The sequence below is a fragment of the Oculina patagonica genome, chromosome 4, assembly GCF_052425735.1.
Source record: "Oculina patagonica isolate OP01 chromosome 4, crgOcupat, whole genome shotgun sequence".
NCBI classification, from domain to species: domain Eukaryota; kingdom Metazoa; phylum Cnidaria; class Anthozoa; order Scleractinia; family Oculinidae; genus Oculina; species Oculina patagonica.
The window spans coordinates 34,933,956-34,956,026 of NC_135761.1; the positions used below are offsets into that span (position 1 = coordinate 34,933,956).

The 22,071-nt window shown below is 36.8% G+C and overlaps 2 long non-coding RNA genes and 1 pseudogene across 2 annotated transcripts; all 3 read right to left on the reverse strand.

Annotated features, from left to right (window-relative positions):
- Positions 1-226: 226 nt before the first annotated feature.
- On the reverse strand, positions 227-4,955 carry LOC144648370 (uncharacterized; annotated as a pseudogene).
- Positions 4,956-7,376: 2,421 nt separating this feature from the next.
- On the reverse strand, positions 7,377-18,034 carry LOC144648670 (uncharacterized). Its single transcript, XR_013569724.1, has 3 exons — positions 17,615-18,034; positions 15,515-15,569; positions 7,377-7,625 (listed from the first exon to the last, which is right to left on the reverse strand). It is a non-coding gene; the product is annotated as an uncharacterized LOC144648670 (long non-coding RNA).
- A 235-nt stretch (positions 18,035-18,269) lies between these two features.
- Positions 18,270-20,273, reverse strand: LOC144648692 (uncharacterized). Its single transcript, XR_013569737.1, has 3 exons — positions 20,161-20,273; positions 19,814-20,002; positions 18,270-18,763 (listed from the first exon to the last, which is right to left on the reverse strand). It is a non-coding gene; the product is annotated as an uncharacterized LOC144648692 (long non-coding RNA).
- Positions 20,274-22,071: the final 1,798 nt, after the last annotated feature.

The window sequence follows — 22,071 nt, forward strand, 5'->3', positions numbered from 1 at the left end:
GACATCACATAATGTCAATTGTTGTTGATAAAACAAGATCGTGTGCTTGTGAATCTGCAATTTTTTTTTACTTTTTAAAAAAAATGGGTCGGTCGGGCGATGGGAAACAAAACATTTTATTGGGATGGCCTAACTTCTTTTGAAAAATTTTTGAATGATAACTTCCTTGACTCAAACAACAAGTGAAATTTATTAAAACTTCTTCAAACTTAAAAGAACTGCAAAGTCACTGAATTGCAGTGGCCTCCTCGGCCACCACGCCTTCCCTTTGGTCCCCGTCTACGGCCTCTTTCAGCCTCAGTAAACTGGGGGCAGGTACACTCCCTATAGGAGTGCCCTCCTCAATTAAAACATTTGTGCACTGCAAAAGATAATAAAATGATAAAAGTTAATTGCCATTAAATAGTATGTTTTAGTGTAATTGTACTAGGTTTTATAATTAATTTGTACCCATAGTTTGTACCCATACCATAACCGAGAGAATTCCTGCGCGCTGATTGGTCAAAAGTTATGGTCGATGAGTATAGACTATAAAAGTGGTGGTCGTGGAGCTGCGTTTGGTGGGTCTGCAGCAGATTTTAAAGAAGTACTGTTGAGAAAAGGCAGCCTTAAAACTAAGTTTAAGTAGGTTTTTAGTTCGCTACACTTGATCAGCCGTTATTGAATCAATTACCAGCTCACTCATGCGTCAAGGTCATAGAAATTACAACATGAATAAAAAACAGTCTAAAAAATTATTGAGGGGAAATAACTGGGGAGCTTAAGGTAATGGTCAGGGCCTGAACAATCGATGAAACCGATGATCAGAAAATCAATCGATGACAATCAAGGCCAATTAATATTGATAATCGATGAACAATCAATGCTCAGGTTTTTTGTGATTATCGACTTCACCGATGTCAATTAAATGATCAATTGGTATTGATAATCAATAAAAATTGATAATCGATAATTTTAATTACCTTTTCCTTTCTCCTTGAGTGTGTGTTTATCACTTGTCATTGATTGGTTATCATTTTTGATGTGTTACATTTTCAGTCAATATTTCCAACAGCCGAATACTCAAATCTCCCAGGTTTTGTTTTTTTATTTTTTCATTTGCAAAAAAGACTTAAGGTGATTCCCTAGTATTGCATTGCGCATCCTTACTGCGCAGAATTTTACGCGCAATCAGCGCACGCACATAAACAAAATGGCGGCTTTTTTCTATGCGGCTTGGCTCGCGTGAGAGAGAAATCATCATTTTCTCGTAAACGAGTTCGGTAACCTATCATTTTTTTCTCTTAGTTCGAAAGAAGCGATCAAATTCTTTCTATAAAATGAATACAAATCAATTTCTATATTATCACCGAAAACGTGTACTTTCAGCAGTACTTGCTAAGGAAATATAAGGAATTAAATGGTAAATACAAGGTCTTCCTGCTCCTAAACGAATACGGTGACCCCCCTTTTTTATTTCAAAATTTAACTTCCCTTAAGGTAAACAACCAACTGGCAAAGTTTGGTTGGAAATCTATGAGCAGTTCTATTTCTAGGGAATTACCTTAAGCTGTTTTAACATTAATAACTGAGATAGTCCATTGATTGAAGACTTGACAGTATTGTAAGGGGTAAACATTGAAACGTTTTGATTTTATAAAGCGGTGTACATGATCTTTTTCAGCCTAAATTATCCCCTTTTCCACTCCTCCCTGACCAAAAAAATTAATTAATGCATTGGTGCATAAATGGATGAAACAACGAAGAATGAATGGATGGATGAATAAATAACTACAAGCAGACTGACTGCTGGCCATGGGCTGATAGAATACCCAAAAGATTAAGTGAATGGATGGATGGATGGATGGATTCAAAAATGAACGAAAAAACAAATGAACAAACAAATGAATAAGTGTCCTAGTGTTCTCCAATGAGCACTTTAAGATTGGGCTGATACAGTAACAAGACTCAATTTTAATGATAGACTACCTTTGGGTCCATGATAAATATCATCGGGCATCCGGTGTATATATTGGTTGTCATAAACTTGATAAGAATCCCTACCCCTCTGAAAATTCCAGTTAAACTTCATACATTTATTTCAAATTTTTGGTCTGGAGAACCACCAACCTAAGTTATTTCTATTCCTTTTAACATAACATAACATGAACTTTATTTCAACTCGAATTGTAGAGTAGCCTGAAAAAGGCTAATATCTTCGAGAAACAAAAATTGTAAAAATGAAAATTTACATTTAAAATCTATTTACATCTATTTACATGAGAAAAAAATACAATTATACAATTATATAGGGGAGTAAAGAGTTTGGATGAAACAACACTAGTATGTACCTGACAAAGTTCTCATGATATCATGACCTATCCCAAGGTCAACAAAGCCCAAAAGCTTATGCTTTCCATTAACAGATGTCATCCCTAGGTTCTCCTATGAAAAAAAAAATTGAAAGGGATAAGAATTTTTTTTTAAATTTTTATCACTCTTTATCTAATGTTGTAGGTATATGTGGTTAGTTAGGTGGGTGAATTGTGCATCATTGTTGGTTTGGTGTTCATTTTTAATTCAAAAGATTATCCCAATTCAGGGCTAGGTACGGCCCTGCAATTGCATTTATTTGCTGTTCAGCACTAAGTAATTTAGTACATTACAAGAAGACTGTAACATATTTACCTGGATCTTCATCTCATCAATTGCAAAACCACCCATAAAATCTCCTGGCTTCAAGCCATTTTCTTTGGCAGCATTCATGCACCACATTAGTACCTCTTCATTCCACCCCGGAGTCTCTTTAACCTTGTTCTTATACATTCTGTAATTAAAGAATAGTGTAGAAGTTAAAAGTTTAGGTTGAGTTTTATAAACATTTCACTGTAAGTGATAATTAAAGTTTGGGAATTAATTGTTACAGTTCATGCAAAAACCACAACATTAGTATTTCAGATTACTTTTATGATGTTAATTCCTGAAGTTACTAAGCAGCATGAAGTATTTGCATGCACAACTACTTCTGGATGATCATGAGCATGCAGTCACTTTATTTTTGATATTAAAAATGTGTAATATGCATTTCCATGTGTATAATTTAGTGTTCCTCACCTTATTGTCTTATTGCTTGGTAGAATAATGAATTGACGTAGTGGAACTAGCACATTGGGGTTTTTGCAGTAAAGATCCAGGCATAATCTCATGATCCTGTAAATAAATACAACATGGACGTAAATCATTAAATATTGACAGATATATGACAAGGGTTCAATAAAGTGCTTGTGTGTTGAGGGAGAGAAGGGATGGGAGGGGGTGTTGATATTAAGAGGCTTGCATGACTAGCAATGAAATATTCTATGTTATTTAAAACTAGCATAATGATTGCTATATTGTGACCTGTTGAGATTTTAAGAACATGCATGAAATGTTACATACTTTGAATGCCATCGGTATGCATTTTTACTTTTGCCTCTCAGTAGATTCTGTTGCTGTTCCCATAGGCTGGTCATACTTTCAGGCACGTGATCACCAACATCTTCAAACATCTTGCACAGATCTGTGTGGTCATCTTTCTCCATTTCGACACATTGTGCCTCAAACTTTTCCATCCAGTACGTTTCTCTTTGCTCTGCGTTAATCCTTGCTTGCCTTTCTAGTTGCAGTTGCTTTGCAACGTCGTCGTTTGAAAGGTAGCGCTTGTTGGTGAAGGGACTGGGACCATTGCTTGCGATTTTTTTTTTTCCAATTGCTGCAGGTTCTTGCAGTTGGAGCAACACTGCCCAGCACTAGCAAGTACTGAGCAGTTTGAAGAAAAAGCCCTGCGTTCTGTAGCTTCAGTTGTTGCCAAATCACCACTTTCACGGGGGATTATTGTATTTAACACTTCTCCTTCTTCGATGGGAACCCCAAGGCACAAATTCGAAGTATCAACGAAAGTTAAAATAATTTCAATCCGCTTATTTGTTGGCAATTTCTCCAAACACTCTTGTTTAAAGAAGTTTGTCAGGTCGATTTGGCATCCATGTGATGTCAGAGAGATAGAGTATGCCACCCTTACCTCTGTTACAACTCTTTGTTTGCAGAATGACCAGGGCTCATATCTTACGAACGATAAGTGTCCTTGATTATTCAGCAAATGGCATCCGGTTTTTAACTGTGTCTCGGCGATGAGTTGATTTTCATCTGTCGTTGTTGGGGATTACCTTGCAAGTTCAAGGTAGAAATTTTGTCATCCTTGTTTCGACGAACCGCGTTTTACCAGCTTTACTTTTTCGAACAAAGGTACACTGTAACCTTAACCTTTGTAAGAATGTTATTTGTTATAGTAGGCATTGTAATGCGTGGATATCTTGATATTACTATTTAAAAGAAATGTTTATAAAAGTAGTGAAGAAACAATGTAATAAGTAATGTATTGTAAGTAGCATTGTAAGTAGTGTATGTATTTGTGTTGTAAGTGGTGTTCTTTGTGTTTTAATTTTTTTTATAAAAATCGTTTTCTTGCAGATTCCATCCAACATGCAAGGCGTGAGGTGCCAGGACGGTACACTTTTCCTTCCTGTAATGACAGAAATTCTGCCATATGATAGTATTGCCCTTCGTGCTCTCCATAGTTTGGACGAATAGAGTAATCGGTTTGATGTTTTGTGCTGGTGGCTTTTTTGCTTACTCGAAGATGTTTTGGCAAGGGCTCAAGACTAACGTTTTCGTCTACCAGTGAGTGCTTATCTGACGCTTAAGCTGCCAGTTTGTTTTTTGTTTTCTTTTTGCCAACTGGTGTATGTGCTTCCAAACCCTTTGGGTCGAGGTCATACATTGCTGCATGAACTAAATCACGTGGAACATTGAGGTCATGGTCTTGTCGAACCTTGTGATGCATTGCTCTGTATCCTAGAAGTTTCCCTGGCCCATAAAGCTCCTTCTTCACAGCTTCTTTTCCTTCGTCCACTGACACATTTGTCTTTGCTTGACATGTTAGATCTCAAAAGCAGAGTGCAGAAATTAGAAGAACCAAAATAGCACTTTTCCATTAGCGGTTTATGGCTGCATCGATACTGCTAGTAGAAAACTGTTATGGCTTCGCGTCTGGGTCACTAACAGCAACCCTTAAGTCATCGGCCGTTGGTACTAGGAATTTTTATACAAGACCAAAATTATTTCTTCCATAATAAGGTTGGACAAAGGCACAGAGACTGGTACAATGGCAACGATACATGCCTTTCTTCGAATATCATCAAAAACAGCTTGATTCATTTGCATTAAAAAAGCTTCACCTGAATTAGCCTTCATTGCAAGCTCGTTCCAGTTTCATAAAGAGAATACGACAATGGCCTTTTTATGACACTCCTAACAACCCTCTTCGTTCAAGTTCTTGTGTTGTTCATGTCATTGGGTCAAAATTCCCACTTTTATACATCCTGCCATTTATTTGATGAATAATTTCCATTTAAGCTTTTTGGTTCCTTATAGCCTCTCTGTAATTGTCTACTATTATAACTCACAAAGTGATTAGTTTCTAATGAAACTGTTGTACTGTGTCTGCGGGCAAGTAAAATACTTAGTTGATTATCAACTCAAAGTTTTAAGGTAAATTAACTGGGGTAGCTGACGTTTCAAGCGACTTTGCTCAGACGAAGGGCTACCCAGGTCAAAAAAACTTGTCAAGATCTTGACAAGATCATGGTTAAATCTTGGCAAGATCTTTTGTGAAAACTTGGCAAGATCTTTGGTAAGATCGTGCAAGATCTTGGACAAAATCCTGTAAGATCATCCAAGATGCTACAGGTTCTTGCTTGATATTTCTCAAGATCTTGGCAAGGTCTTGACAAGATCTTGGACGATCATGAAAGACCTTTGAAAGATCATGAAAGTTCTTGGATGAATGAAGATTTGAGAACTTGCCATGATCTTGCATGATCTTAGCAAGGTCACTTGACAAGATGCCAGTAAGATGTAATATTAATAATTTAGTCGAGCTGCACGGTTCAAAATGGTTTCACATAAGACCATCTGAGATCTTGGATATCCTTTAGGATTTGGCCACTTATTCTATGGCTTAATTTATTTGACCATAATACTGATTTCCATAAAATGTTGTCCATACAAGGCTTGATCAACAGAAATGCTTTCCAGTCACCCTGGATGCAAGTAGAATTTTCTTGCAGGCAATTAGTATCAATTTATCTTGTCTTGCACAGGCAATTCTTCTGCGAACTACATCATACTCAGTAAAAAGTAAACATTTTGCAACAGCTCAAGGCAATCATATTCAAATTGAAGAAATATGCTTTTCTGAAGGGCAAGCTGGAATTGATCAATCTTTGTCAAAAGTAGTTGACACATTGACTTTGCTCTGCGGTTTTTATGACAAATTTACCCCTAGTTTTTAAATTTCATGACTGTCTGCTTAAATACCCCCTCCCCCCCCCCCCCATCCAATGTTGTAAAATGGTAGCAAAGGACTCCTAGAAACAAACTACAACATTGATTGGGGGAAGGGGGTTGGAAAGGTGAGGCGAAAGGTTGAAATTGGTCCATATAACAATAAAAAAGGGCGTAAATTGACAATGTGTCAACACTTTTGTCAATGATGGAAGTTTTTATCAAGCCAATTTCTAAGATCCAATAAATCAGGTAGAGCCAGTATACAATTATTGCACCTATCAATGTATTTTCCTTCAAAATATTTTAATTAAGTCAATACTCATCAGACGCACTAATAATATGAACATAGCATCTTGAATAAAACTAATAAAATGCTTATATAGCTGCTGTCTTTTTTGCTAATGAAACCAGCACAAAAGTTTTTCCTGTAGTAATGTTGCAATTGCTATCACAAACTTGATAATTAAAACCCTGCATACAGGTTATACCATAATCATGTATTTTTAAACATGATGAAGAAAAGTCAGCTCTTTAGTTTTTCACATTCTTCAATGCGACTGTTCTTTCAAAGACCTTGCAATATCTCTGCACTTCTGGTGGCATGCATCGATGATTGCCTGTCTGTACTTCATTTTTTCGTTGGAGTAATTTGCATTAAGAAAATCTGAAAAACAAAATAAAGAAAGGAATTGGTATGTTTTTTTCAAACACATCAAAGAAGCAAAGGCAGTAGAATTGCTTGTGATATAATGGTTTTGTGCTGATTATTATTTGAAATCGAGGTGAATATTCTGCCGCTATTCACTGTGATTTTAAAGAATAATTGTTTTAGAAAAAAACTAAAAAAAAAAAATTTTTAATTTTTTTTTTATCTCAACAACAAGCGATCTTAAAGTTTTCAGAAGGAAACCATTTAAAGTCGATTTATTTGACCTTTCAATTCATAAGCGGCGGCAAGCTACGGCTGTTTTACCTTCACTTTAAGTGGTCCAATTTGACTTTTTGAGAAGTCCGATATCTTCTAGCTTTCGCATGCTTTGAGGACATCATAGACTTTCTTGACTTTCCTTACGAAGACTACGGCCGATTTGACCTTCTTCACTTGAAATTTCACAGAGGTTTCGTCATTCAGATGATTCGTGATGGCATTCCATACTTTTCCTCGATCTACAGTCATTGGTTTAAAGATCCATGGTTTTGAAGCTCTGACTGCTTTCGCTAGGATCAAATCGCGAGCTTCTGTCCATTCCATGATCCAGCTAGAATTGGGAAAACAAAACCTTATTAAAACAGGCTCTGTCTATCGATTCACCTTTCGGGAATATTCCAAAGTTTTAAGAGACAAATCGGAAGAACAAAATAGCATTTTGTACAAGCGAGTACTAGCAATCTAAAGATTTACAGGAAGTCTACAAGACGTAAACATCGCTCGAAACCGGAAAATAAAGTGACCGTCTCTCGAGGCGGCCAAACCTACCTTTCTCGCCGTCGCCACTGCGAGTGGACGCAGGCAACACGCGAGGTGGGAAATTTTACTTCTGGTTGACCTCCACCTAGCCGCCTCCAGTGTTTGCTTAAGCTCTCTAATAACTTTATGTTGTATATATCAGATAAATGAATTTAAACATAAACATAAGTCAATTTGAACATAAAACTGTACATTGCTTTTAACAATAACGCAAGAGTTCCATACAGTGAATTGTAGAAGAATTTGAACAAAAAATAAAAAAAGAGAATTTGAACAAAAAAACAGTACTTTGCTTGTAACAATAACACACGAGTTCTTCCACCATATAGTGAATTGTAGAAGTAACACAATGCGCAAAAAAGGTGTTCATTTATTTGAAACTTGTGAATCAATGAGATATTTCTATGACTTTAAAAGTAGAGAAGTCATATGTTATGTTCAGGGTGTCAAATGATAATATGACGTCTTGCAACTGCTCCTCTGTTATATCAGATTCACTGAGTGATTCCTTGTTTTGTTCATTAAATAGGTGTATCAGAGATATTAGTGAACTGTTGAAAAAGGTTAAGGTACTTTAACCCTATTCAGACCAGGCTTTTTTTTGGTCTAAAAAATTCTGCCACTCCCCCCCCCCTCCGTAACTTCCAGAATATTTAAGCAATCACAATGAAACTTACAGGATATATAGTATGTCCCAAAATCTATTTTTTGGTATATGTCACGTGGGATGATGACGTCATAACACGTGACAATTACATCATAATGTCAAAACAGCCGCCATCTTGGATTTTGAAGTTTTTTCAAAACGTCAGAAAACCGCCCAAAATTACTGGAAAATACTCAAAATCAATAAAAATGTGCTTAAAACCTGTAAACAGGTGAAAATAATTGCTTTAAAGTTAATTTTCATTAATAGAAACACGAAAATTACAAATTTAGGAAAACATGCCTGTCAAAATGCCGTTGCCATGGTGACGTCAAGTTCCTGACACAACAACCTACCCAGATAAATTTTAGATAAAGTCGCAAAGTTTGGCAGCGTTTGGTTGAATATTAAAAAAGTTATAAGCGTTCAAAGTCGGCGCGGGCACTTTCCCGCCCCCCCCCCCCCCCCCCCCCCCCCCCCCCCCCCCCCCACACACACACGTGCACAAAAATGATTGGCACATTTCTTTGTGCTCATTGTTGCACTGCAGAAATTGCATTTTACAGTGGATCTGGAACCATCTTATACTACTTTCTTATAGCAATTTGTACAGACTTTGTATGCAGACACAGTTGTGGTTCCAATTACTTCAAAGCAATCTGTTTTTTTGTTGTTGTTGAAGGAAGTGGACTGGGTGGAGAAATACTTGGAAATGATTAATGATAAGGGCGTTTTTCACTTGTTGATAAATTAATTTTTTATTCAGAATTTGACTTCACAGTGTTACAGTGTACCATAAGATGAAATGAAATGTTACTCACTCTAGGGTGTTTAAGGGGCAACAGGAACCATTGTGACAACACACTATAAGAATGGTTGTCAAATCATTCTCAAAAGCAAGGAGAATTTTTTAAGTTGTCGGAAGTAAACTAAAAAAAATTAACTATAAGTAACCATTTATTAGCAATGCTTGTGGACAACAATTGCTAGGTTTACAATTTACAATTTCACATAACTGTACTGTGCCTCGTTGCGAAGTTCATTGGAAAATTGGGAACTATATTACGAAGTAGCCAGTTACGTTGCAAGTTTGATAATCAAATTGCGAACTTCCGAACAAAGTTCCCAACTTTGGCACGACTGAACTTCCCAAGTTTGCAAGTTGAGAAAGAACAAGACATGTTGCTCGAAAGTCATGATTACAACTGTACGTCTGAACCTCCTAAACAAGTTGGTGGCGGCTCAAGTCACTGTCAAGTCGCAAAATATTTGTTTAAACAATTCTTACAATTCAATACAATTCTTACTCACAATACAATACTGAATTATGCTAATTACATTAATACAACGAGACACATTTTAAAAAAATACCAACTTGAAAAACAAAGCTTATTTATAAACGGCTTTATTATTCTACATCATTGATTACTTATTATTGCTTTTGTTAGGCAAAAACGCCTCGCCCCAAAAAATTCAACACTTGGAAAAAAAAGAGATGCTGGGGGAAGTAGAGACTTTTCAGAAAGGGGATATATGTATATTTTTTTAATGAAACTTTCTTGACAATACACAAACTTTGCATAAATAAATTTTATTACAAACATAACGAATTAATCACTCATTCTTATAATAACGGGTCAGAGAGAGAGAAGCCTTTTGTCCTTTCTATCCGCGCCAAATTATTTACTTGACACTTCCCTATTTTTAATTAGAACTGTTAGTTTTCCCATTGTTTTACTTTACGTATTATGCCCATAGGACACACAACTATTTTTATTGTTTCACGTTATATATATTCTCATTTTAAAGAGATTAAGCATGACGTTTATTTTTCCCGCGAACGGCAAAAATTCAACTTCTGCTGTCTGCCGTTTGGCGTTCGTACGCGAAAATGAGTAGTTTTGTGTTTGTCGCGAGTGTGATTTTCCCCCTATTTTTATGAGGGATCAATTTTAGAATTCGATAGAAAGTTAACAAAATGAAAGGCAAGTTCGTGTTTGCCGTTAGCCGTATAACGCCATGCTTAATCTCTCTAATAACTATCACTTCTTTTGACTTGATAATGGCGTAGAGTAGCGCCGAAACGTCGTCTACTTTTTTGAAGTTTTAAAATGAATTTTAACAATAATTTAGCGTTTAATTTCATTATAAAATCGTTTTCTAAATCTCTGCTGTTACGAAGTTGCATATTAAAGAAAATTTTCACATCGAAGTTTAAAGAGTAGTTTGGTAATGACTTCATTATAATTACACTGCTTTGAATTACACTTTTGGTGGTATAAAAAAAATTGACAAATAATAAGCAATAATTAAATTTCAATAGCTTTTTGTCGTTTCCGCTATTCCAGATTCCAAAGTGAAATTCAGAAAGGGGATATATCATTTCGGAAGTGCGTTATGATGAAGCAAAACTAGTGGCATATTTGATTGACGTAAGCCAACAAGGGTAATGAAAAAGCAAGGAGAAATTCATGTTCGTGGCAACCTAAATTGCAATCATGCGCAGTAAAAATGTCCCCAAGGGAGGCTTGAGTGAGATGTGATTGCAAGGCTTTTTAAACCTACACCCTGAAATCACATTAGGACCTCCCAAAACTTTGGTCTGGTACAAATCTTGGTTACTAGGCCAATTAACGAATTTATGATCGGCTTCTGCAAACGCTACAGAACAACGAAATTGGATGCCTGCTAGATAAGCCTCACCTTATCTTTAATGCAGAGGAAAGTGGGATTAAATTCGACTCAATTAATAAGATCGTGGCAGCAGCGAGGGGGGCAAAACATGTCTCAAGACTTTCCAAGGGCCAGCTCAAGGAGGTGACATGGGATACAGCCTACCTTCAAAAACATGAATGGCAGGGTTCCATTATATAATTAGTTAACAATTATATAAAATTGTCTATAATTAGTTGTAGCATCAAAATACACACGCCCTATTGCGTTAGGTACTGTAACACCATTTGTACGAGTTATTTATATAAAGAACAACACTATATTTGTAAAAGTAATTCTACGTAGATAATGTTGCGTAAGATGTACTGTGCAACTGAGAGAATTGTTGCAATAAATCTATCTCGAGACTGGAAGAGTTACAGTAATATTGAAGTGTACTATCTATTGTTTACAAGTGAGTTGTACGACTGCCAGCAGCGCTCAATTGAGAATTACTTTTCAGAAAGGAGTCAGTGTTCAATTGAAGTCGGTCCCGCTCTGTCGAGTTATGTCGAAAAGGGGGAAGCAACAGGAAATTAGTCGTTTTTTCAGTCCAGTCTATTCATACGTCTACAGGAAGGTAAGCATGCTAGTTTTATCGATCATTGAATCAGTAATCTTGACTCTGATTTAGCGTACACTGTTTGGTCATTTTACAAGCGAGATGACAGATCCTGTCTTAATTTTGAAAAGCGTACAATTTTTTTCTTATAAAGATCGGACAACTACGAAAATGATGAGCATCCGTCAGCCAGTGAGAGTTCATCGAGTGCAAAGAGGATTCGCTCTGCAAGTGATGCCGGTAGGCATTCATTCATTTGTTTATTAAAAGTAATATTTTGTTTTCTTTGGAATTTTAATATTTTTAGTTGATGGTGTTATTGTTTTCGTTTTGTAGAGACAGAAGAATTAATGGAAACACAAAGTGAAACAGGCCACAGCCAGAATTTTGTTCTGACCACCACTGAGGACGAGGCACCACTTCCTCCCCAAAATACAGGTAAATGAGCTAAATTGACAGCTTATCATAAGTTAAGGTACTTGAGACGCGCCACTGCAGGAGTCAACCATGATTCAGTACTCATGCGTTCTTGAAAAATACTTGCGCTTGTCTGTATAATAAATTTGACAACGCTCTCCATATTTTCATAGGAACATGTGCCATGATGATCCTTCCCCCGCGAGGTGCTTTTGGAAATCTTCAAGTACGTTTCCCTGGAAGGTACACATGACGTGCCTTGCACCAGTCTGCAAATATCTTTACAAACGTTATGCACGATCTTAGACTTTGGCGAACTGTTTATTCGGATGCTGAATTTACTATTGCCTCGTTTAATTGTCTATTTAGACATGATAAAGATTTACGGCACCTAGGCTTTAGGCATTCCAAAAGGTCACCAACGTTTATTTCTGATGAGTTTTTAATAGAAAATACTTTATTGAATTGTACCAATTTGATATCTCTGGATCTTGCATACATTGAGGAATCATCTTGCAACATGCCGCGCGACTGCCAGATATTCCAGCAAGAGCATTCAAAATCAGATCATAGCACTAATCGGGGACCACATAAGGGATTCCATTATTCGTGAAATCAAAGACGTAAAGTACTTTTCAATTCTGTGCGACGAAGTGACTGACAACGCCAACCTTGAACAGCTGTGGTTTGTCTTAAGGTTCGTTGACAAAGACTCTAAGATTCGCGAAGAGTTTTTAGACTTCCAGTCTACGGAAGGATTAACTGGAGAGGTGATCTCTGAATTGATCCTTGGAAAACTTGAGCAGTGGGGCCTGGATATTTCCCACTGCCGAGGCCAAGGTTACGACAGTGCCTCAAACATGTCCTCCCAAGCCAGAGGCGTACAAGGCTTAATTTCCCAGAAAAACCCCAAAGCCTTGTACGTACACTGCAATTCACATGTCCTGAATCTCGTTATTGTAAAGGCATGCAGCTTGCCATTAGTTCGCAACATGGCTGGCACAATTGCAGAATGTGCAAACTTTTTTAATTATTCCCCTAAGCGGCAGAGGTGCTTGGAAAAAGTGATAAGTCTGGATCAGCCAGAGTGGCAAAGAACCAAGATTCGCAACCTTTGCCTACTCGTTGGGTGGAGCATCACGAGGCGTATGAAACGTTTGTCCAGTTACTCCCATCAGTTGTTAAAACCTTTGAGGTCATTTTAGATGAACAGCAACATCAACAATACAGCAACGATACACCTTGGAACTGGGACAGAGAAACCCTCACAAAAGCAAATGGCTGCTACCATACCTGTTGCTCTTTCCAGTTCCTCATGACCTTGACGGTCAAGATAAAAATTCTGGCCGTCATAAAGCCGATCAGCGTAAAGCTACAAAGAAAGTCTAATGACATTGTTAAAGCTTACAATATAAATTTCGGAGATAGAGAAGGAGTTGAAAGAATTGAGGGATAAGAATGACGTTGTCTTCAAAAGATGGTTCACATATGCGGTGCAGATCAGCTCAGAGCTGGGAACGGAACCAAGCGCTCCAAGAATGGCGTCAAGACAACAGCATAGGGCAAATGCACCCCACGACACACCTGAGGAGTACTACCGCCGCCATCTGTTCACGCAAATACAACTTACAGCTTTACCTACACCTATAGTGCTTAATATCTTAACCCCCATTAAAGTTTAATCTTCCAAACACCTCCATCATAATGTTAAATTTACTACAAGTTCACTATTTGTCTACTTCTACTTATTACCAAATAATCACCCCAGTGTTAATTTTCTATTTCTTTTTTCTTATTACAACTATTTCAACTTAAATTTATTTCAGAAAATAATACTGTACACTTTGATATCCCCTTACCATAACATTTTCATTACAATTACAGACTTAACATGAACAAATCACAACAAGCTGATCCTTTACCACCCGGCCCTAGCAAGACCAACAGCAACAAATCCAATAAACAGAAAGAACGAAACAAAAGAAAAAAAGAAAAGTACAAACAGAAAAAGAAACAAGGAAAACTACAGACAAACCACCTCAACACAGCAAACCAAGAACGAAAAAACAGTGGACCTGGAAAATTCTTAGATCAGATCAAATAAAGCTGCAACAAAAAAGGACACTCTTTACCATCAACAAGCTATACAACTTAAAAGAGCAAAATCAAGCAATCATCTACAACCTACAATCCTGTTTATTCACCTCCACCTTCAAAAACAAAGAATCTATCATTACCACTTCCATCAAATCCACATCTGAAAACATCCACTCCCTTCAGCACTCAATTCAAGAACTCAAAACAGATAACCTAAACTTAGACAAACGTATATCATCCATCAAGAGACACACAAATGGCATCTTCAACACAACCATCAAAAAAAATCACCCAACTCAACAGAAACCATGGCTCCTCACTTAAAAAAAGAATCGACAATCTGCATACTCAACAAAGATCTTTCAATACCTTCCTCCAACACAGACACAACCTCCAACCTGACAATCTATCCGACATCAAGCCCAAGAAACATCCCAACGAAAACTCAAACTTGAACAAGAGAAAGACAAACTTCAAACTACAGACAAGATCCACAACTTCACCAATGTCAATCTGCCACCTACCTTCAAGAATCTCCTAAACAAAGGCACTAACTTTATCCCTACTCTTCAACAATCTAACAACAACTTTATTAAGAACACCATCACCGAAGAAGTCAATCAAGCCCTATGCTCTTTAATCAAGAAACAAAATATCAACTCCTGTACACGCAAACAAAAATCATCCAAATCTTACCACCGTTACAAACCTTACCCCAGCACACACCCGCATAAGCTCCTCAAACAAGAACAAAGCAGACCACATTTTAACATACACATCGTTGACTACGTACACAACACCACTTCATATACAAAACAATACCTTCAAACAACCAACCTGTACACACTATCCCACCCACACCACACTAACATAACCACAGATCAGTCTACTTACATACACCAACTACAAAACAACAATGACCTCATACTGACTAAAACAGACAAGAACATGGGATGGGCTCTAGTGCCCATCTCATGGTTCCAAACCGAATACGAACGACACTTTTCAGACAAAGAGACATACCAACGAATCGACAATTTTAATTTGACTACAACAATTGACAACTCTATTTTTTGTTGAACAAACTAAAAGCACGTTTCAAAACACAGTTTCTGATAGAACTTTACAAAGAACGACTACTGTACAACAAAAAAGAAAAAAACTTACAGATACCCTACATGAAACTCCTACCTAAAGTACATAAACTAGACAATACTGCCTCAACAACTAACATTGACAAACTTACCGGTAGACCGATCATCACTGCACACTCCTGGATAACATCTGACCCCTCACGACTCCTAGGACAAGAACTTGACAATATTATTTTGCAACTGAAAACAATTTTTACTACTAACAACATTGCTTTTCCTTTGGTTAACAACTCTACTGAACTGATAAACAAACTGCAAACCGTTGACATAAAGGACATAGATGACTTTCAGCTCACGACTTTTGACTTTACATCACTTTACACCAACATCTCATATCAAAACACCATACAAGCCATTATCACCAGCTGCAAGCTACTTAATTTGCCTAATCTTTATAGAGACTATTTACTTAACCTTAATAATTTCATTAACCAACGTAATTATTTTAGGGCTGGCAATTTTGTTTATCAGCAAATAAAGGGCGTCGCTATGGGCAGCTATCATAGTCGACAAATTGCTGATCTTGTTTTACTCCTTAGTGAGTATAACTTCTATAACAATTTTAATACTAATGGCATTTTTATTTTTTGTCGTTACATTGACGACGGCTTTATGCTTACCAATAAAGCTAATACTAACATTCTAATTGCTAACTTATGTGCAGCATACCCATCACAAATTCCAATCACTTTTACATCCAGCAATCACTCAGTCGACTACCTCGACCTCACCATTTCATTAAATCACCATACCATCAGATACCACCAAGTTCACTACCACATTTTTCAAAAACCACACCACAAATACATGTACCCGCACTATTCATCTAATCATCCTCAACACATTTTTTCTGGCATCATCAAGACTGAAACTGTACGACACAGCCGACTTAGTAAGACAATTGACGACTACAACTACATACACAATTTATTTCGACTAAGACTGAACGCACTTGACTATCCAGACAAACTTATCACAGACAATTCATTCCCATGGCTCCCTTTCACAGCACACAAAAGACGAAACAGAACACGACAAACAAAAACCAAATCGACTGTTTATTACCGAACTATATATAACAAACACTTACGAACAGACAAAATAGTACAACAAATCCTACGAAAATACCACAACTTACGTATTCCCAAACTTTCAAAAGCCTACTGCAATACCACAAAACTCCACACAATGCTCCTCACAAACAAATCACTTCATAATAAATTATCCTTACATACCACAAGCACATGACAATATGTTGCCATAATGATCCATGTTTTTATAAATTATTATTAGCAGAAAAGACTGCAAAGATTGCCTGCAGGCTATACTTCTTGATTTATTTTAGTTATAATAATTTGCTTACTTATGTAATTTTTCATTATAAGTGTCATAATTTCCAAAACATTTTCCTGATGTACAGGTGTACATGTACATGTATATAATAACATCTTTTAATCTCTCTCTGAAAGCCAAAACTTTTAAACAATGATTTATGTAAAATGAACTGTACCATACAGAGCATTTCCCACTAGCTAATTTTGCATTACAAATTATCTAGAGCCTCTGTTTTTAATCTTAATCATTACCAAATAACGTCCACAATATCTATACACTTTTAAGCCAAAATACAATTATTGCACATGGATCTTTTTAGTACGCCATACACCATGTACAAGCTCTTTGAACAATTTGTAATAAATATTTTAAGCTATGTCTTAAAGCATTTTATATGACATTATTTATATCACATTATATGAGGGCATGGTTCCCTAATGACCAATGTTATGTAACTGTTTTACTTCTTCTGTTTTTCTTCTTTCTCCCCCTAACCATACCTCAGCTCCATTAGGCTCCTTACGAACTGAAATCTCCCGAGTTTATATCTCACTTCTCACAGATACCAACTAAAAATCATGGAAACAGAATATAATTCTACTACCCGACCTTTTACAACTTACCCACAGGAAAATAGAACGAAGAATAATTCAACCGACCTTTTACAACGTCCCATCGTATACGCGCCACCTTCGTTTTTCTTGGCTGTATGATTATTAGAACGAAGAATCATTCTACCGACCGTGATGTAAAGAACGAACAATTGTTCTGCAATCATGAAAACGGAGTATAATTCTACCACCCCACCTTTTACAACTTACCCACAAGAAATTACAACGAAAAATAATTCAACCAACCTTTTACAACGTGCCTTCATGTACACGCCACCATCGTTTTCTTGGCTGCATGATGAAATTAGAACGAAGAATCTTTCACCCGACCGCGTGATGTAAAGAACGAAGAATTGCCCTACATGATCTACAAGCTGCATCAACCGTACTCCAATACATATCTCATTTTCTGTTTTACCTCCAATCGACCCTCGAAAAGTCGTACTCCAGATAATTTCAAGATTTTGCCACGAAATAACTCCACAGAACGATGATGAAAGCAACTTACCGCCCGCTCTACACTCGCTTCCAATAAAGACCGCTGAGCGATGATACTACAGTAGCGTTTTAATGCGCGTCACATTGATCACGCAATGCTTGCGTGATCAACCCCGCAAAAAAATTTTTTTTGGTTACGCTCTACGGGCCTTTTGATACAGTATTTCCCGGCAAAAAAATTTTTATTTCAAGTTTTTTAAAGCGTTTGTTAGCAGCTTTTGGTTATTTTGACATCGATTTGGATATTACTGGCCTGACGCGGATCATTTACGCAAGGTATTTTATTTATTTCTTCCCACTAGGTTTTATCTGCTACTATGTTATTGTTACCCAACCCCCGTATGGTTTAAAATTGTACAAGGTTACTCGTACTTTTTTGTTTTTTAATAGCTTTTTATAAATTTTAATTTTTCTCTTTTTATTCAAATTCCCCCTTATATACATTTCACCACGGTACAAAACAATTTTCAAGGTTCCGTTTAAAAGTATCCTCGTACATTCTCCTCGTACATGTAATATTGTTAATAAATTTTTTTTTTTTTCTGTCCGTCTCTCTCTTTTTACACTGCGTTTCTGTCCTCCTTTTTGGTCTCTATAATCTCTCCTTGATGTTCTCTATTAATCTCTTCATCTCATTTCTATAAGGACTCGGCACGAGGATGTCGGGCATTGACCTGGTACCAGGTTAGAAACATCCTCGCTCGGTTGTCCTTTGCCCTTGACGACTCACAACCATTAGGAGTCCATTGGTGTCGATGCATCCTTCTACTGTTTGGCCGGCCGGCAATTTCCCTCTCCTTCCTTCCTATATACATTTTCTTTCTCGGAATTACACCTTCTTTCTTTGACCAGTCATGTGCACTTTCTTTCGTATTGTTACACCATTCAATCCCACTCCTATAAAAATTAATAACAATAATTCACATTAAGTTTAAATACACATGTTCTTACCTTTTGGCCAGAGATTTCAACCTAAACCTCCCAATCCACCTTTGGATTCACCATCTAATATCTTGTCCTGTAAACCGTCTCATGGACCCAAAACAATATGAATCCCACCCCTCGACCAACCCCCCCCCCCCCCACCCCATTCAAACCTTTCTTAACCACATTTTGACCATTTTAACAATCATAAGAGGAAAAAGGATACCCACTCTATTTTTAATTTTATTTTTTCAACCCTGACTCAACCCCACTTGTTCCAATTATAGAACAAATAGTTTTTTACCTCCAATGACTAGTTTCCTTTTACCCCACCTAACGATTCACCCTCATATGTCTTACCCTGTTAACCATCTCCCATACCAAAAGACAAGACAAAACCCCCAACTCCACTCCTCTTACAAACCTTTTTAAACTGCATTTGAAACGTTTAATGAACATTTAAAGAACGAAAAAAAAACAACATGATTTTTCTTTTCCCTTTCATCATCAATTTCATCCCATAGACAGGGTGAACCCCCCTTAAACCCTTACACAACCCCATTTATCACAGTTAAAGAACATTAGATGTTTCATTTCCATTTACAAATTTCCTCTTACCCCACCTAAAGATCTACCCATGAATATCTCACCTCCCCCTACAAAAATTTTTTTTTTACTCCATTTGAACCATGTAAAGAACGAAAAAATCATATAATTATATATTCTTTTCCCTTCCACTTACAAGTTTCCTATCATCTCACCTTAAGTTTAAACCATCCCACGACCCCATAGACAGAATGACACCCTCCTTCAACCCTTATGCAAACCCTTTTATTCCAAATAAAGAACAAATAAATTTGTGTCCTCTTATACCATAACCGACAATTCAACTTAATTCTTTTCCTTTCATTTTGACCCAATTAGATTTTGCGTTTTTATACAATGAATCAGTTCATTACCAACGCATAACCAAAAATTCATAACTATGTTTACTTTAATCTTATACTAGACACAACAACTCACTCCTTACTATGGCCACTGCAGAGACAACAGACGAATCCACTTTACAATTCTATACTTCCCGCATCCGACCTCTCAACAGACAACAAATTTCCAATCGACGTTTACAGCTCTTCCACCTACTTAATGGCGACATATTTTATCCTCTTAACTTCTGGCCCAAAGACATCCAAGCACTTTTCTGGAAGAAACCTATAGGAGACAGTGACACATTTAACTTTTTTTTATTTTTCATTGGCAATGGCTGCTCACCGTATGTGATCTCAGAATGGATTTTATCATCGCAAAACTGGGCCCCTCAGTCCAAAGGAGAAAAACGAGCCCGGCAAATAGATTTCATTAAAACTAACCTTGATTCCAAAAGCAGCACATGGTTCTATTTTGACGTTCACCATGAGGAATGGCGATACCTAAGCGGAGAAAAAAGAGAATACAATGCTAATTAAAGTTACCTGGAATGTTTCACCATTCGTCTTGCATTATTATTTTTTAATAAAAAATATTTTTTTTAAATTTAAAGCAACAAACGAAAACAAATTAGAAATTTAACCCTCAAAGAAAAATTAGCATATATTTAGATAAATTCTCTTGATTAGAAGCAGCTATATGTCACTCCTGTCCATCGTAACATATGCCCTTCATCTCGACATAAGCAACATTACAACATTTTAACCTAACCCTTTTACGCCACTTGTTATTTACACTAAGACATTTCCCCTTCCCCACCTTACAAAACCTCAACCAACCCCACAAGTTAAGCTATTTTTCTACTACATGAAATAATTTTTACCTCCAAATTTAAATTTTTACTTGTCCTCAGGTCTAACGCGAATCCATAAACCTTAATCTAAACTCAAATTTAAACCAAAAAGCAATTTTGCCTTGCCCCCTTACCTTAAATTTTCCCCTTAGAGATAGTTTACACTACTCTCAGCTTAAACCAACCAAGGAAATCCTTTCCCTACCCTCTAGCCTAAAGCCTTTCCCCAACCTTAAACCTGTAATATAACATAACATAAAACTGTTTGTAGGTTTTAACATACAAGCTAAACCTTAATGATGTTTTAAAATATTCTTATTAAATGTTTTGTTATTACTACTATTTTATTATTCTGTGCTAAATTTAAAATTTTATTTTGGTAACAATTACTTAATATTTTATTTGATTTTATTCATTTTATTATTTCATTTCATTTGTGCTGCCTTGTGTTGGACGTGGCTGCATCGCAGTCTGTTGGTCCCTCAACGCTAGTGCAAATTTTATCTTTGTTTTAATTTTACTCAGTTATTTCTGTTACTTTTGCCATTTCCTGCACTACCTTGTGGTAGACGTGGCTGCATTGCAGTTTGTTGGTCCCTCAACGTTAGTGCAGAGTTTTATTTCATTTCACACTTTTTAGTACTGCCTTGTGATGGACATTGGCTGCACTGCAGTTTGTTGGTCCCTCAACGCTAGTACATTTATTATTTTATTTGACATGTACATACAACATTTCCCCTTCCACATGCATACTTCTCCCCTCCTTATTCCCACTATTTTTAGTGGAGACTTGGGAACCCGTTAGCTTGGGATTCCATACATTAACACCTGGGATGCCACAAAGGTTGCTAGTGAAACTACTGGTTTTGTTTGCTTGTTTTTTTTTTTTTTCGACAACACACAAGAAATGTCTTCAAGGTAATCTATATAAATTATTAAATGCCCGACTGTTTACTTAGCCTCAAATATTTGCATGATTAAAAACAGGCTTATTAATTTTTTCAGATTTGGGTCCACTCAGAAGACTGCCGTGCAATTGCTTGGTCTTGTGCCAAGCGCCATTGAAGCGGGCACAAATGTAGGCATTGCTCAAGTATCCAAGATGTACTTGTCAGATCTCCCAAGCCCAGACTCTAGACATTGAATATGATCGTTGGAAGAGAAAATGGCAATCCGAGACGGACAAACCATACGCGCTTCAACCTACCTTACAGGTTTGAAGTAACTAAATTTATTTTTGTTTATATTTTCTTTAGGTTTTCAAATGACCACTTTATTGATTACACTTTCTGTCTATCTACAGGCTTGTGATCCTGACAACTTTCCAAACATCCACATGTTGTTGCGAATTGCATGTACAATTCCAGTGACATCAGCAGACAACGAGTGCTCAAAGAGCACTCTAAAACTAGTCAAGGGCTACCTTCGAACAACGATGACAACCGTGAGACTCTCTGGCCTGGCTTTAATGAGTATCCATTATGAAAAGCCTGTCGATTAC